At 35.4% G+C, this 14,609-nt stretch overlaps 1 pseudogene; it reads right to left on the minus strand.

The window, feature by feature from the left end:
* Positions 1–12,077: 12,077 nt before the first annotated feature.
* On the minus strand, positions 12,078–14,355 carry LOC138311966 (uncharacterized; annotated as a pseudogene).
* Positions 14,356–14,609: the final 254 nt, after the last annotated feature.

The raw sequence follows: 14,609 nt of genomic DNA on the forward strand, positions 1-14,609 counted from the left end.
ACTCAATGACAAACTATCAGCTTTTCACACTTTTGGTTACTATCTTTGTATTAGAATATAAAACACAATTTTAAGAAGACAAAATGCTTTTAGCTTACCAACAAAATAATGTAAATGTTTTCATTTCACAAATAATATGACTGTATTTCACCCCGCAATAGATTCAAATTCACCAGAAAAATATTGCCACGGTAACCCCTACTATTTGAACAATTTCAGAAAAATCTGGTTAAATATTAATTCATATATAACTGTGGTCATCTCATGTTTGCAAGAGTTTGTCTTAATTACCGTGCAGAATTGACTATCACTTGATGACACGCAGCAAAACAGTGAAACAAAACATTTGTTTACATAGATGATATCCAATTAAGCTGAAGTTATATTAGCAGAAGTGATAATATAAAAAGATTTATCTCCCTTTAATTTGGTTTACATGTATCGATTACATATTTTTAACAGAAAGACTTTGCTACACTTTTGTTTGAGAATTCCACATTTCCTATAACACTAAATATGCTCTGATCTAAACAGCACAATATTTGTTTAAAATTGAGATCTAAATCCCATGTCAGATTAAGTCAGATTAAACTCGGCCTTTGTTCTACATTTGTATTCAGTGAGTATGTCTTTCCAAATCAGCATTATTTGCAAACTAAAATCACATAACTAATATATGGCAATTCTTCGGTATCAATACATTTTAAAATGGCCAGTTTTAACACACACCACATCATATATTTTCATCTATTTTAATCAACATGTAACAGTGTCAATTATTTGTGACATTTGCATTGTATAAATTAGTATTAATTTATTTGGTATTTGTATTAACATTTGTATTAACAAATATGTACATCAGGTTACCGTATATGTTTACCTGTACGCGAGTGTATATACTACACTGTTATGTAACACCTGTACAAACCTGTCTGCCAGGGTTCAGAGGTTATATCTATTTTTATATTGAGAGTGACCATGGGTCATTGCGCACCCGCGTTTTTTAGGGTAGCGTCACTCTTCTACTGGCCGTCGTAGAGGAAGGACGTACATGTATACATGACTATATGTAGATCTTGATCTAGAGCGTACTTCAGAAAGATCAGCTCCATTACTATGTAAGTACTTTATTTATGAATTATCTATATAAAGATTATGTTTAATTATATTATTTATATCTTTTGTTTCATCTGTAAATCAGAAGTATTTGGAGAGTAAATTCGCTAATTGATTAGTATTTGTATTTCCCGCCAAATTGTATCGATTGTAATATTTGTGTTTTGATTATTCTGGTAATTGTAAGCTTTATGCATTTCATAGTCTGTGGTTTATACAATCTGCTAGACGTCCGACGCCAGTACGTTTATGTGTTTTTTTTACTATTTTGTCATTTGTTAAATTGTAGCGTTTTGTGCGCACGTTCCATACGATGCATGGGTGTTCCCGGGAGTCAGGCCCTCTTCATTCATGAAGAGGTAAGTTTTGTGAATTCTCCTCTGTTGTAACTGTTTGTAGTAGAGGTAGGTTTTGTGAATTCTCCTATGTTGTAACTGTTAGTAGTAGCATTAAATTATTTTAAGTTAATTTACCAATGTAACGTATTGCTGTAAGCGTTAAGCGTACTATCGTACTATTAATAGCGACTGAGCTATTCAGTAAGAGCTGCGTTAGAGCAATCGTATTGGTTTAGTGTGAGCTAGTAGCTTGTGCTCGGTGCGTACATCCGTCATGTTTATTGTAAATGGATTGTTCCATTATACTGTATTTACATGTAACTACGCCATCTATATTGTACATTAAATTGTTGTTATTTGTTATTTTAGGGTGTTTTTATGAGTAATAAACTTCAGTCATTGGATTACTTTCCGCGTGGAAGCTTCATTTCCTTTTAAAACCACCAAGTAGACGCCTGCTACATACATGTACAGTGTCACCTCTCTAAAAGATGTTCAACACTTCGTATTTTATGGGATTTTCTTGTCTCTATAGACGAGATCAACTGCTACTTCTCTTTTTGCCTTTTGTATACGTCTTCTCTTTCAGGCTGAAAAAAGCAATGTTCAACAACAAATAATGCACTTTGCAGAATACACTTATATTATAAACTTTACTTCAAACTAATCCTGTTTCATTACATATTTACATGTAACTTCATAATTTTTTTTTTAATTACGTTGTTTGTCCTCAAGTGGCAACAGACTTGCAAATAAGAGGGAGGACTACCGTACAAAAGAAGCAGAATTGGACTGTAGTCAAATGATTCATCGGTGATCAGGTACAATACAGCTGTAAATGTAATCCCTATTGAAACTCCTTCCTTGCCTCTGACTCTTTTATGCTAACTCAGTACATTTTGATAAGTGTCCTCTCGTCTCGGAATCGCCTACACCGAGCCTTCTAATTTTACTTTATTCTGGATGACATCAAATCATGCGTTGACCTTCATGTACCTCTCGTATTGGTCTAGTTACTGAAATAATCTGAATACTGTCAGTGTATCTCCATACCGGCAGCATAATCCCAGCTAGTAAACCCACATATATGTTATTATAGTTGAGCATGTATTAATAATACAAAGAACTACTCCTCACCTGTTAGTTGACAACGATTTATGTAGTTACAAATCTATGACAATAATATTTCATTTTGCATTTCTTGCGCCATTATATCAGAAGATTTTCGTTACACGTCGATATCATTCGACAATGTTTTTGCTGACACATTGTGGCAAGGTTATTGTCCACAGATTCAAAGATATTTTTTTTTTAGTAGTCTAATTTTGGTTACACATTTCTCACTCAATATGTGTTGTCCGCGCACGAATTTGTTAGGCTATACATAGTAAAAATACTAAGTCATACAGTGCCAGATTTTCACACCCACACGCTGACAGGTGCATGACAGGTCAGTGGTGTAGAGAGGACAGATAATTGGTTTAGTCTTGACCATCGCCACATTGTCACGAGAAAAATAGAAATGTTTTATAAAACCATCAGGTTACGACCGGAGAATGATCGCTTCACCAACCCAACTTCGTTCTTGACACATTTACGATTTTCCCACATATTTTCCTGTTTCATTCAAATATTATGTCTAGATTTTCCATCTTTAAATTATCACATTGGGTCTGTATTGCCTTGCTTTGTCACATGTGTTAGTGCATATCTATATCGAATTCAGATTCTTGCTTGAATATGGTTAACATCGTCACAAAAATTTTCTGCTTATTACTAACGATGTAGGTTATGATATGTATCTAAACGAACTCTTTCGGTAATAATTGATATCCTTATTTCCCTAGTTTAAACGGCTTCCTTTTTTTTTCTTTTTCCCACTGTTTAAAAACGGCTTATTATCCCAAGTTCAATATCGGCCCACTGCAATCAAACGGTCTCTTTTCCAGTCTAAACGATGTTCTTCCTCGTTACAAAAAATGTTTATAACGGGGACACATATGTTTACTTTCAACTGCAAATGTATATTAGAGCGTGTGATTTTGTTTATGTTATTTTGAAGAATTTATATCATTATCTAATACATTATAATGATAGAAAAATAACGAAACACGGCACTAATTTGTAACTTATCAATCGATCATTATACATGAGCCGTTCTCTTCAAAATTTCAGTGCATGTTATCATAATTCACATAATTAAAACTTATTTTAACGTTTTTCACAACTAAGAACAATACATTTGCTCAAATTCACTAAATTTTTGACACATACAAACCATTTACATTTCACAAATACCATCTTTTGGAAGGTTTTCTATTTTTTAATTGATGAGAAAGATAATCTATTTCTTGTAATTTCTTAGAATAGATACTGAAATGTGAGCTACATGTGATCGTTTTGTAAGATAATATTAATGTTTACACTGAGCAAAACATACCACTATAGTTTTAACATAGAAACATTTTATATAGACAAATGTCTATAATCAAGTCACACTGCGAACATGATTTTGAAAAAAATACATAGCAACACAAGATTTGAATATATATAATTACACTTCAAAAACAGCATTATCTAAATATTTTCCTTTTGTCACAAATACATCAAAAACAATCCTACCTAAAGTCTATGTAATTATAACAACTAATTATTCCGAGTTTCAATAGCACTTCATGCGCAGTGTTTCAACAATATCTTGTCTCCAAGCATACATGAATATCGATGAGAAGAACAATACTAAAAGATATTTTTGAATACCATATCAAATTTGATTTCTTACATTGAATATTAACGATCTATCAAATCGGCTGGTTGATAACGTGAACGTTTAGAAAAAATGTATAATGTAGGTATAAAATTTCATTAACCTAACCAACCATCAGTTATCAGATAGACACAAAACACGTTCACATTCATATAATTAAACTTGTAAATTAACTCAATGTGTTCCGTCATACAGCTCAAGTCTTACTAGTCATGCCTAGTGAGTCCGATTATGTGAACTGGTTGACGACATTTAGAACTGTAAGTTGAATCATGATTATGTGCAGGTGTGGCCGATTTACATACCGATCACTCCTCGCCGAGATATGGCTCCGAAATCCTCCGGAAATGTTTCTCAAAAACTGTATTGGCTAGTTTAATGATTAGCATATCGCACAATTAGTTATTTAAAATAGTTGCACGTTAATCGTGACGTAATTTAATTGAGTACCATGTGTTTACTGAACAATATACGCAATCATCATGAGCTAATTGTTCTACGATATCTATTCACTTTCGTAGTATGAGACTGTTATTCAGTAAATATACGTATATTATGACAAGCCAACATGATATTAATATTCAAAAACAATGCCGATCCTTAATTTTCAATGCATATAATATGTAAGATATATGTTGATTGCGATAAAAGGGTATCAGGTCGTTTCGGTTTCGGTACATTGGATATCTCATATAGTATAGGCCTATAACACGGTGGGGAATCACGTTGTCTGTAGTTGATGTGTTACGCGAATCAAAATGGCGGCCGCCAGCAGTTTTGGCAGAAAAAGAGGTAAGTCAATGAAAATACTCTATGTATCGGCATTTTAGAGTGACGAGCATATACCATACATAATTCTAGACAAACCGATACCTTAGCTGTGTATTGCAAACGCTCTGTACTTTTCTGTAACATTCGGACCAAAGTTTTGATTCTCGTAGTATAATTGGTAGTATACACGAACATACACTTTTCGTATGTTTTCTGTGTTTACACGGGGCCATTAACTGTAAATGTGATATTGTCTAAATGTTATATTCAATTGCACATATATCTAACTTTTCTGTCTGAAAGCATCATGTTCATTGTTAATTCTTTGGTTTTGTAAAAGGATGAGTAAACACGTACCGTTTTGGACTGAGGAGTTGACACGAACTGCTACATATTTCCGTCAATTTGACTAATCTTGCAAACATTGAAAGTCTGTGTTCAATTATATTTATAAGACAAAGACTTCATCATTAGCTTCGTTGATGCAAAATTTAGTTGAAATGGTTCGAAAACTTTCTTCGGGATGGAAGACATCTATTCCCCGCTGAAGAAACATGTTCCCTCAAAGTTTGAAAATGATGATGGGTAATTCAAAAACAAGAACATGGATTCCATTATTTTGTAATTCATATAACGACTCTTGTACTGTCAGTCACAACGATAAGAGATGAAATATGATCTCGCTGACAGCAGGACTTTATTATCCAGCATCCACAATCTGTTACAAAGTTCCGGGGTACTGAAGTACTTAGACTCTGGAAACAGAACAACGCTAAAATCTGAAGTATTATTTATACAAATCAAATATGTTCAATTTATTGACATTGGTAAACTGACACTCATCCATTTTATTCATGGGGGGGGGCGTTCTGTCCTTCCATTTCAGCATCATCAAATAATGTGTGTCTAAAAGAAATGGAAATTCAGCGCGATAAACCCGCGAAATTCTAGACACTGTTTACTAAGAAAATATCTCCATATAAAATAGAATATTTTAAACGTTGCAATAAAATGTACATTAGGGTTTCGGTCCGCCCGAAACCAAAAAAATATTTTTTTTGATGAAATGCTATACCATTAATAAGATAAGACTGAAGAACAGATGAGATTAAGGACATAATTAAAAATAACCCATCAAGGTTAAATTTTCTATCTCATGCGTTTTGAGATTGCACAATTTTTTATCTTGACAACTAAAACATGAACTGGATAAGTTCTTGCTTTAATATACGGTGTCCACGACAATACAAAATGCAAGTAATGCAAATGAATGCTGCGATGGTAAGACTGAGTTTTTCGAAGGTTCTAGCGCGATGGCGCATACTTGATTGTTGCCCGCCACTAAAAGTAACTAAAAGTAATCCAATAACTGCATGAACCAAAAAAGAAACGATAAAGTGGGCGAGATAAAAAAAACCATTTATATCTTGAAATCTGGCCACACAAATTGCAAGGAGAAAAAAATACAATCGAAGATGTCGAGATAGCACCGCTAGTAAATCCTATATGGATTTGAAGATTCCAGTGAGATGAATGTAAGCATTAAATAAGAAACAAGAAGCCATCCATCTCAAGGGATACACTGCCCACAGGTATCCGTTCTGGTTTCTCAGTCGGTTCGTTCGGTTACCCTCGTGTAAACGATACCTACTTAGTAGCTACCAACATCCCAACCCGTGTCGCATAACCAACGAGCGTTGTCATCGGCATATACGCACACTGTGGCAAGTATTAACAAATTTCAATAACACATCATGCGCAAGCGCACAAACATTATAAATCACAATCAGTCCGACATGACCCATAAGCTGGCATACTGTATTATCATAGTGTGATGACTAGATCTAGTCGAAGCGTATGTAAGTTCAACCGAAGTAAAATTTTTAGTAGATTATAATGATAATTACAAACCAGTCTTCAACGACCCCGCGACTTCCAATTTATGTTGTATTGTAATACTAATTTTCACCAAAACACATGCCGTGTCCAAAACAGGTCACTAGGCCATGTCACAATACATCAGACTTTGTGTTTGGCACGTTGCTTGCCTGTCGTTTCGTTTTGAAAAGATGGGTGCGGACATACGGTCGATGTTGCTACGTAAGAGGCTTGACTTTCCCAACCTTCTAAAAATTTTATAGAAGTATTTTCCTGGTCAAGCTAATTTCCTGTTCAAGCTCTAAATCGGCAAACTAGTCCACTCACCATATACTTGTATGCGCTGAATTGCATTTGACAAAGTGATTAGAAGATTAATATCTTCTGATCGCGATTGTGATAGAATTTTCAAATATTCTTAGTTTATTACTATTTCATCATGGTGAAACTCTACCTTTCAATACTTAAACTTTCTTCAATATTCAAGGTGAAGAAAAATAGGGTAATTTCACAACGCGTTGGTCAACTTGTTGACTATGAATCTATGAATCTAACATGTCCAAATGGAATTGATCGCCAAACGCATGCAAAAGAGATGTCATTGGTGAACAAAGCGGCGACATCTTGTTTCATGAAATAACTAGAAATAGAGTAAAACACAAAATTAACTGTACATGTACATGATGAAAATATTGACTATTTGAATGTACCAAAATTAATTCATCAAATATTAAATATAAAGATAATAAATGAATGGCTTTTCTTCTTGTAAACTTAATTTTTTAATGCTTGAAATAATGAAGTCGTCTATTATTATTGATATAACATTAAATTGATCACAACTATAAGTCTCAGTAATACAAATCCATCAGGAATTGACGGATCGCCAAGATGTCAATTCCAAAAACCCGCACGTATTTGTTTGTATTGTTTGTATTGTGTGGACGATGTTTGCTTTTGAATGAATAAGACAACACGTGCGTTTGTGAGCTTGGCTATATTATCGCCTGGCGATCGGTCAATTCTATTTCCTTCCAGATGATGGACAGTTGTAACCTTGGATACTATCTCGGAGGGGCAAAATTATCCAGTATGTGCCTATTATTAAAAAGCAGGCAACTTCACCAGACATTCATGTACCAGATGCTGTCTTCAATTATGCAAATGTTGTTATTGAAATTGGTCCTTAGTCTATAAGGAACTTATAGACGTATGCAAGTTACCTAATAGGGACAGACTCATAAGAGTTATGAAACAATGTATGGTAATATTCAAGGCAAAAAAAATAACAGTAAATATGCACTCGAGTGCCATAGGTTCTTGGTGCAGCATCTGGGTTTACTCTCAGAGAATGAATCAACAAAAGTTGTTCATTCTTTGTTTGTAAACACAAATGGTGCAGCCTGATCTACAGACGGAGTACCTAGCTCGTTCAAACACATTCACATATTCCTCGGATCTACAGCGATTACAGATGGTGTACCTCGTCTATACTTCCAGCGGATCTACAGATGGAGTACCACGTCAAACACATTCACATATAACAATCCAGGCGGATCACCAGATGGATTACCCTCGTCAATAACACAATTCTACGAAATATACCAGTCGGAATCTAACAAGATGGAGTACTCGTCAAAACACATTCAACATATTCAACAGCGGATCTACAGATGGTGTTACCTCGTCAAAGACATTAACATATTCCAGCGGATCATACAGATGGCCATGTACACGCTCGGTCAAAACACATTCACACTATTCTCAGCGTGATCTACAGATGGAGTACATCGTCAAACACTCTTTCAACCATTTTCACAGCGGTATCTACAGATGGAGTACCTCGTCAAAACACATTCACATATTCCAGCGGATCTACTACGGATGGAGTACCTCGTCAAACAACATTCACATATTCCAGCGGAACTCTCAGATGGTAGTACCCTCGTCAAACACATCTCATTTTCCAGCGGAATCTACAGATTGACGTACCTCGTCGAAAAAACACATTCAACATATTCCAGCGACATACTACAGTATGGCCAGTAACCTCGTCAAAAACACATTCACATAATACCAGCGGATCTACAGATGGAGTAAACAGTACCATGCGTCAAAACACATTCAACATATTCCAGACGAATCAGCGGATCTAGGTACATCGTCATTAACATTCACAGTAACATCGGATTACTGACGGAGTAGTACCAAATCAAATCAACATTCACATATTCCAGCGGATCACTAACAGATGGGAGTACCCTCGTCAAAGACCATTTCGCACCGATTATGTCCAGCGGATGCTACCAGATGGAGTACCACGTCAAAGACCATTCACTATATTCCACGAGGATCCTACACGATGGGAGTACCCCTCGTCAATCTGACTTTCACATTATTTCCAGCGGTTTCTACAAGATGGAAGTAACCCCTCGTCAAAGACAAATGACATTCACTTACTCCCAGCGGTTATATCCCTCGGATATAACAGATGGACGTATACCTCGTCAAAACACATTCAACATAGTTACCAGCGGATCTAACAGATGGCAGTACCATCGTCAAAGACATTCAATCACAATATTTCCCACGCGGATCTACAGATGGAGTAACCTCGTCTAAAACACATTCACATATATTCCAGCGGATCTACAGATGGGAAGTACCTCTGTCATAACACATTCACAGAACATATATTCCAGGGGATCTACTGTATGGAGTACCACCTCGTCAAAGACATTCAAAGATTCCAGCTCGATGATCTTCAGATGGAGTTCATCGTCAAAGACATTAACATTTTCCAGCAGGAAATCTACAGATGGAGTACCTCGTCAAACACATTCACATATCTCCAGGGATCTACATGATGGAGTACCTCGTCAAACACATTACTATTCCAGCGGATCTCTACAGATGGAGTATACGAGTACCTCGTCAAACACATCAAATATTCCAGGGAAATCTACAGATGGAGTACCTCGTAAAACACTATTCACATATTTCAGACGGATCTACAGATGGAGTACCTTCGTCAAACAAATTCGCATTATTCCAGCGGACTCTACTGATGGTTTACCTCGTCAAAGACATTCGCATATTCCAGCGGATCTACAGATTGGAGTACCTCGTCAAACACATTTCACGATATTCCAGCGGATCTACAGATGGAGTACCTCGTCAAACAAATTCACACATATTCCAGCGGATCTACAGATGGAGTACCTCGTCAAAGACATTCACATATTCCAGCGGATCTACAGATGGAGTACCTCGTCAAAGACATCTCACATATTCCAGCGGATCTACAGATGTGAGTACCTCGTCAAAGACATTCACATATTCCAGCGGATCTACTTACATGATGGAGTACCTCGTCAAAGACATTCACATATTCCAGCGGATTCTACAGATGGAGTACCTCGTCAAAGACATTCACATATTCCAGCGGATCTACAGATGGAGTACCTCGTCAAACACATTCAGAAACATATTCAGCGGATCTACAGATGGAGTACCTCGTCAAACACATTCATGAGAAACATATTCAGCGGATCTACAGATGGAGTACCTCGTCAAACACATTCACATATTCCAGCGGATCTTACAGATGGAGTACCTCGTCAAACACATTCACATATTCCAGCGGATCTACAGATGGAGTACCTCGTCAAAGACTTTCACATATTCCAGCGGATCTACAGATGGAGTACCTTGTCAAATACATTCACATATTCCAGCGGATCTAACAGATGGAGTACCATCGTCAAAGACATTCACATATTCCAGCGGATCTACAGATGGAGTACCTCGTCAAAACACATTCAGAAACATTATTCCAGCGGATCTACAGATGGAGTAACCTCGTCAAAGACATTCACATATTCCAGTCGGATCTACAGATGGAGTACCTCGTCAAAGACATTCACATATTCCAGCGGATCTACAGATGGAGTACCTCGTCAAAGACATTCACATATTCCAGCGGATCTACAGATGGAGTAACCTCTGTCAAAGACATTCACATATTCAGCGGATCTACAGATGGAGTTCCTCGTCAAACACATTCAAATTAAGGAGAAACATATTCCAGCGGATCTCACAGATGGAGTACCTCGTCAAAGACATCAAGAAACATACGAAACATTTTGTACTCAAACAAATCAGCAAGCAACATCGCAATGCGCACAAGAGGTCTTTCATGCCTAAAATCCCTATCAGAATGATACGATTCACAGTCAAATGTTAATGAAAGGGCCAAAAACACCAAAAGGGTTCATATTTTGTTTCTCCTTGACGAACTGGTTCTGGGAAAGGACTTGCAGCAGGTACAGCCCTTCCAGAAACAACCTGGAAGATACCATAATTCATTCTCAAAGATGCCCAAAACAATGTTGGATTACCTAATGGTGATCACTTTCATGAGTGGATCAGAAGTAGGACACGTGTAGTCGTACAGAATTAGGAAATTAAATAAGATAATAGTATTATACATAGGATAATCCAGTGCTCCAGTTAAGATTAAATATCTAAGGTTTAGATGGATGAACACACTTTTTTAGCTAAACCAATTAACTAAGTTCTTATTTTATCTTTTTTTTCCTTCTTCAATGATGAATTGAAAACCACATGTTTTGATGAATTAGCTGCTTGAAAATCATTTTAGTAACATGAGAAGTATTTATGATGTTTTTTATTAAATTATTTGCAACAGAATGTGTGCACTGTGATAATTATTGTTTTTTTAATACTTTATAAATATGTGCAGTTGAAATTGTGTCTGAAGAAGTCACTAAAAATGTTTAAATAAAGCAACGTGGCTTCTTGGTTTGACCGTCTGTACTCATTTCATGCACTGTAAAATGTAAATACCCGTTATCATTATTTTGGACCAACATTGCTCACATGTTTTACGATACTTGCAATGTTGTCTGCATACCTTTCACTCATATTGTTCTGCCTTACATAAAACAGAGTGTTTGGTATCATAAACAGGGTTATTTGTTTGCAACTAATGCGCTAATTCTGTTGTTAATCCGGTATAAAAAAGATAGATTTGGCACTTTACGGGACTGCATTCTCCTCAGAGAAATATCCCAACAGGATACTGTATATAATACTAGCAATGTCTGCATTAACAGAGATCTCATCTGTTAGTAATTTCAGAGTTATCATACATATACATGTAGTCGGTATCTGACACAAAATTATCACTGGCAGTGTCCGCTACAGGTGTCACAGCAGTTATGGAGTTGAGGGTAATCATCCTTATTGCAGTCAAAGTAGGAACACCGGAATTCCCATCGGCATAACTTTGTAGAGCAGATATCCCTAACTGCCTGGTCAATTGGTACATTTGTAGCAATATCACTATTGTTAAAATATGTAATTGCCTCAGCCATTTGCCCATCTCTGCCCTGCTCGTCCTACTTCTTGTAGAATATGCTGTGAAGTGTAAATAGATATTAAAAATATTAGTTTCTGTAAATACACATAGTTAAAAAATAAATGATATGTAGAGAAACAAATTGAAAGGTAATATTTTGAACCAATGTATCTAAGAACTTATATAAAAGTCTATGATTCCCTTCCATTTTCTGTCTATGACTTCACAAACCTACAAGATAATAATTACGAAATTGAGAATATTGCTTACCGTATTCGACCCAATAAGCTCACAGGGTGTTTAGAAATAAACTGAAAAATTAAAAAAAAAATGCTTAATAAAAAGAAGTTATTGCAAAAACAAAGTGCAAACCTATTAAGTTTTGATAATTTTAGTCTTTATTTACGTCCCGGGGCAGTTGAAATTGAGGAATTCAAAAGGGGGGGGCGGGGGCGCTAATAGGGACGTGGGCAATTACTGGATCGAATACGGTACATGTCAGGATTACTTGGTTAGCAGCTAGTATTTGAGAGAAGAAGACTTGCACTGATTGTACATGTGGCGTCGTGTGTTTGCGAGCGTATTTAAAGTCATACTTTTCGAAAGAAAAAAAAAATGGCGTAAATTGTGCTTACAAAATTAATGACGTCAAATATGGGTCTTAATGAGAAGACCTTCCAAAAAGAAACAGTGTGTTGTGTGAAAACCAAAGTATAGTTTTCTTTTACTTTATTATTCTAATGATTTTGTTATTCTATTCTTATAATGTTGAGCATGTGAATAATGACTATGAAATGTTGTGTCACAGTATTTGTACATATACTTTCCAATGATGAAGGTACACCTAACATGAATTATTCTCCTTATGTCTTCCACATCTGTCCCCATGCTGTAGGTTGACTCTGTGGCAAATAACAAACGAATTTCTCCATTGGGTTCAAAACATCACCTTTCATCTCCCAATACAATAGCACGTCACTTTGTTTAAACATATAAATTCTATCATATATACTTAACATGATAATATCTCCTCTGAAGGGATTATTACACTTAAAAACACTTTCACATGTTCAATTTCAAGAGCACATTAAGCTAAAGGCAATCACATTGAAACTTTTTTTTTTTTCCTTATTACTGATTTTGAATATAACCTGTTACATTTGTGAGCTGATCAATTTTGAAACATCTTTATAGCAATGCAATTCATTTCATAATCATATTTAAACAAGGATTATACTTCTATCAAACAATTTTTGCAGTATCATGTGAAGACAATTTAAGTTATACAATATACTGTATTTGCCATATTTTTCGCCGAAGTTCTGCTATCCATGTACTCCACATGTTATGATAATTCATTCAGAAATACAAAAAAGTAAATGCAAAGTGAAGTAAAATCAATGCAATAACTATACCATTCCTTGTAATCAAAACACCTGTTTGTTTTTTCCATGTCTATATTAAGTTCACCAAAATCAAAGGTTGGTGATGATATTTTATACTTTGGATACCGTATTTGACCACGTAATCGTCCCCTGTCCCCTTTTAAGACCTCGATTTCGCCTTTACTTGAATTAGACTATGTAGGTTTCTCTATTTGAATTCTTTTGCAAATTAATTAAGATTGACTTTGCGTAATAATCATGTGAAACTTGAGTTTCAAATTGTTTGACTTTTATGTTATCAATATACTTTGCAAACAGTGTTTGATTTCAGACGTTTTAAGGTAATTTTTTAAAATCAACTCACATCAGATGCACATGGTGAATGAAACTGAGGCACCTTGGGTTTTTCAACTCTGGATTTGTCCTTACACATTCCTCATATGCAAAACCACACCACTTCAGTTTTGAAAAAAACACAACAGTTTTTGGAAATTTGCCATTAGTCAAAAGTTCTTGAATAATTGGCCTTATGATTGACAGGTAGGAACTTTCATTGGCCTTATTTGAGGGACGCTTTTTAAAGTTCAATTTGATGTTTGTTCTACATAATGAGGATTTTATGGAAACAAATTGGTCCTTCAAAAGATTGCAAGAAATTGGATTCAATAGTTTTTTTACCATCAGTTTTAGTCAGTGCTAATACTGTGTGTCTGTAAAAGTTTTTGATTAAGGATCAAAAATCATTAAAATAATAATATTACAAACTCTTTTGCATTTATACATGCATCTAAATATGTTGATTACACCTCAAGTGACTTTTTGTTGTACTAAAAACTTAATTGTATTGGGTCCCTTTATATATTATAAATAAAAATTACTTTTTGTGAGTAATTTTACCTCTGTCTTTACTCTTTTTTCTTCCATTGAAGTGGCAGAGCTCTAAAGATAGAGTGCAATTGACACTGTGTTGT

The sequence above is a fragment of the Argopecten irradians genome, unplaced genomic scaffold, assembly GCF_041381155.1.
Source record: "Argopecten irradians isolate NY unplaced genomic scaffold, Ai_NY scaffold_0166, whole genome shotgun sequence".
NCBI classification, from domain to species: Eukaryota; Metazoa; Mollusca; class Bivalvia; order Pectinida; family Pectinidae; genus Argopecten; species Argopecten irradians.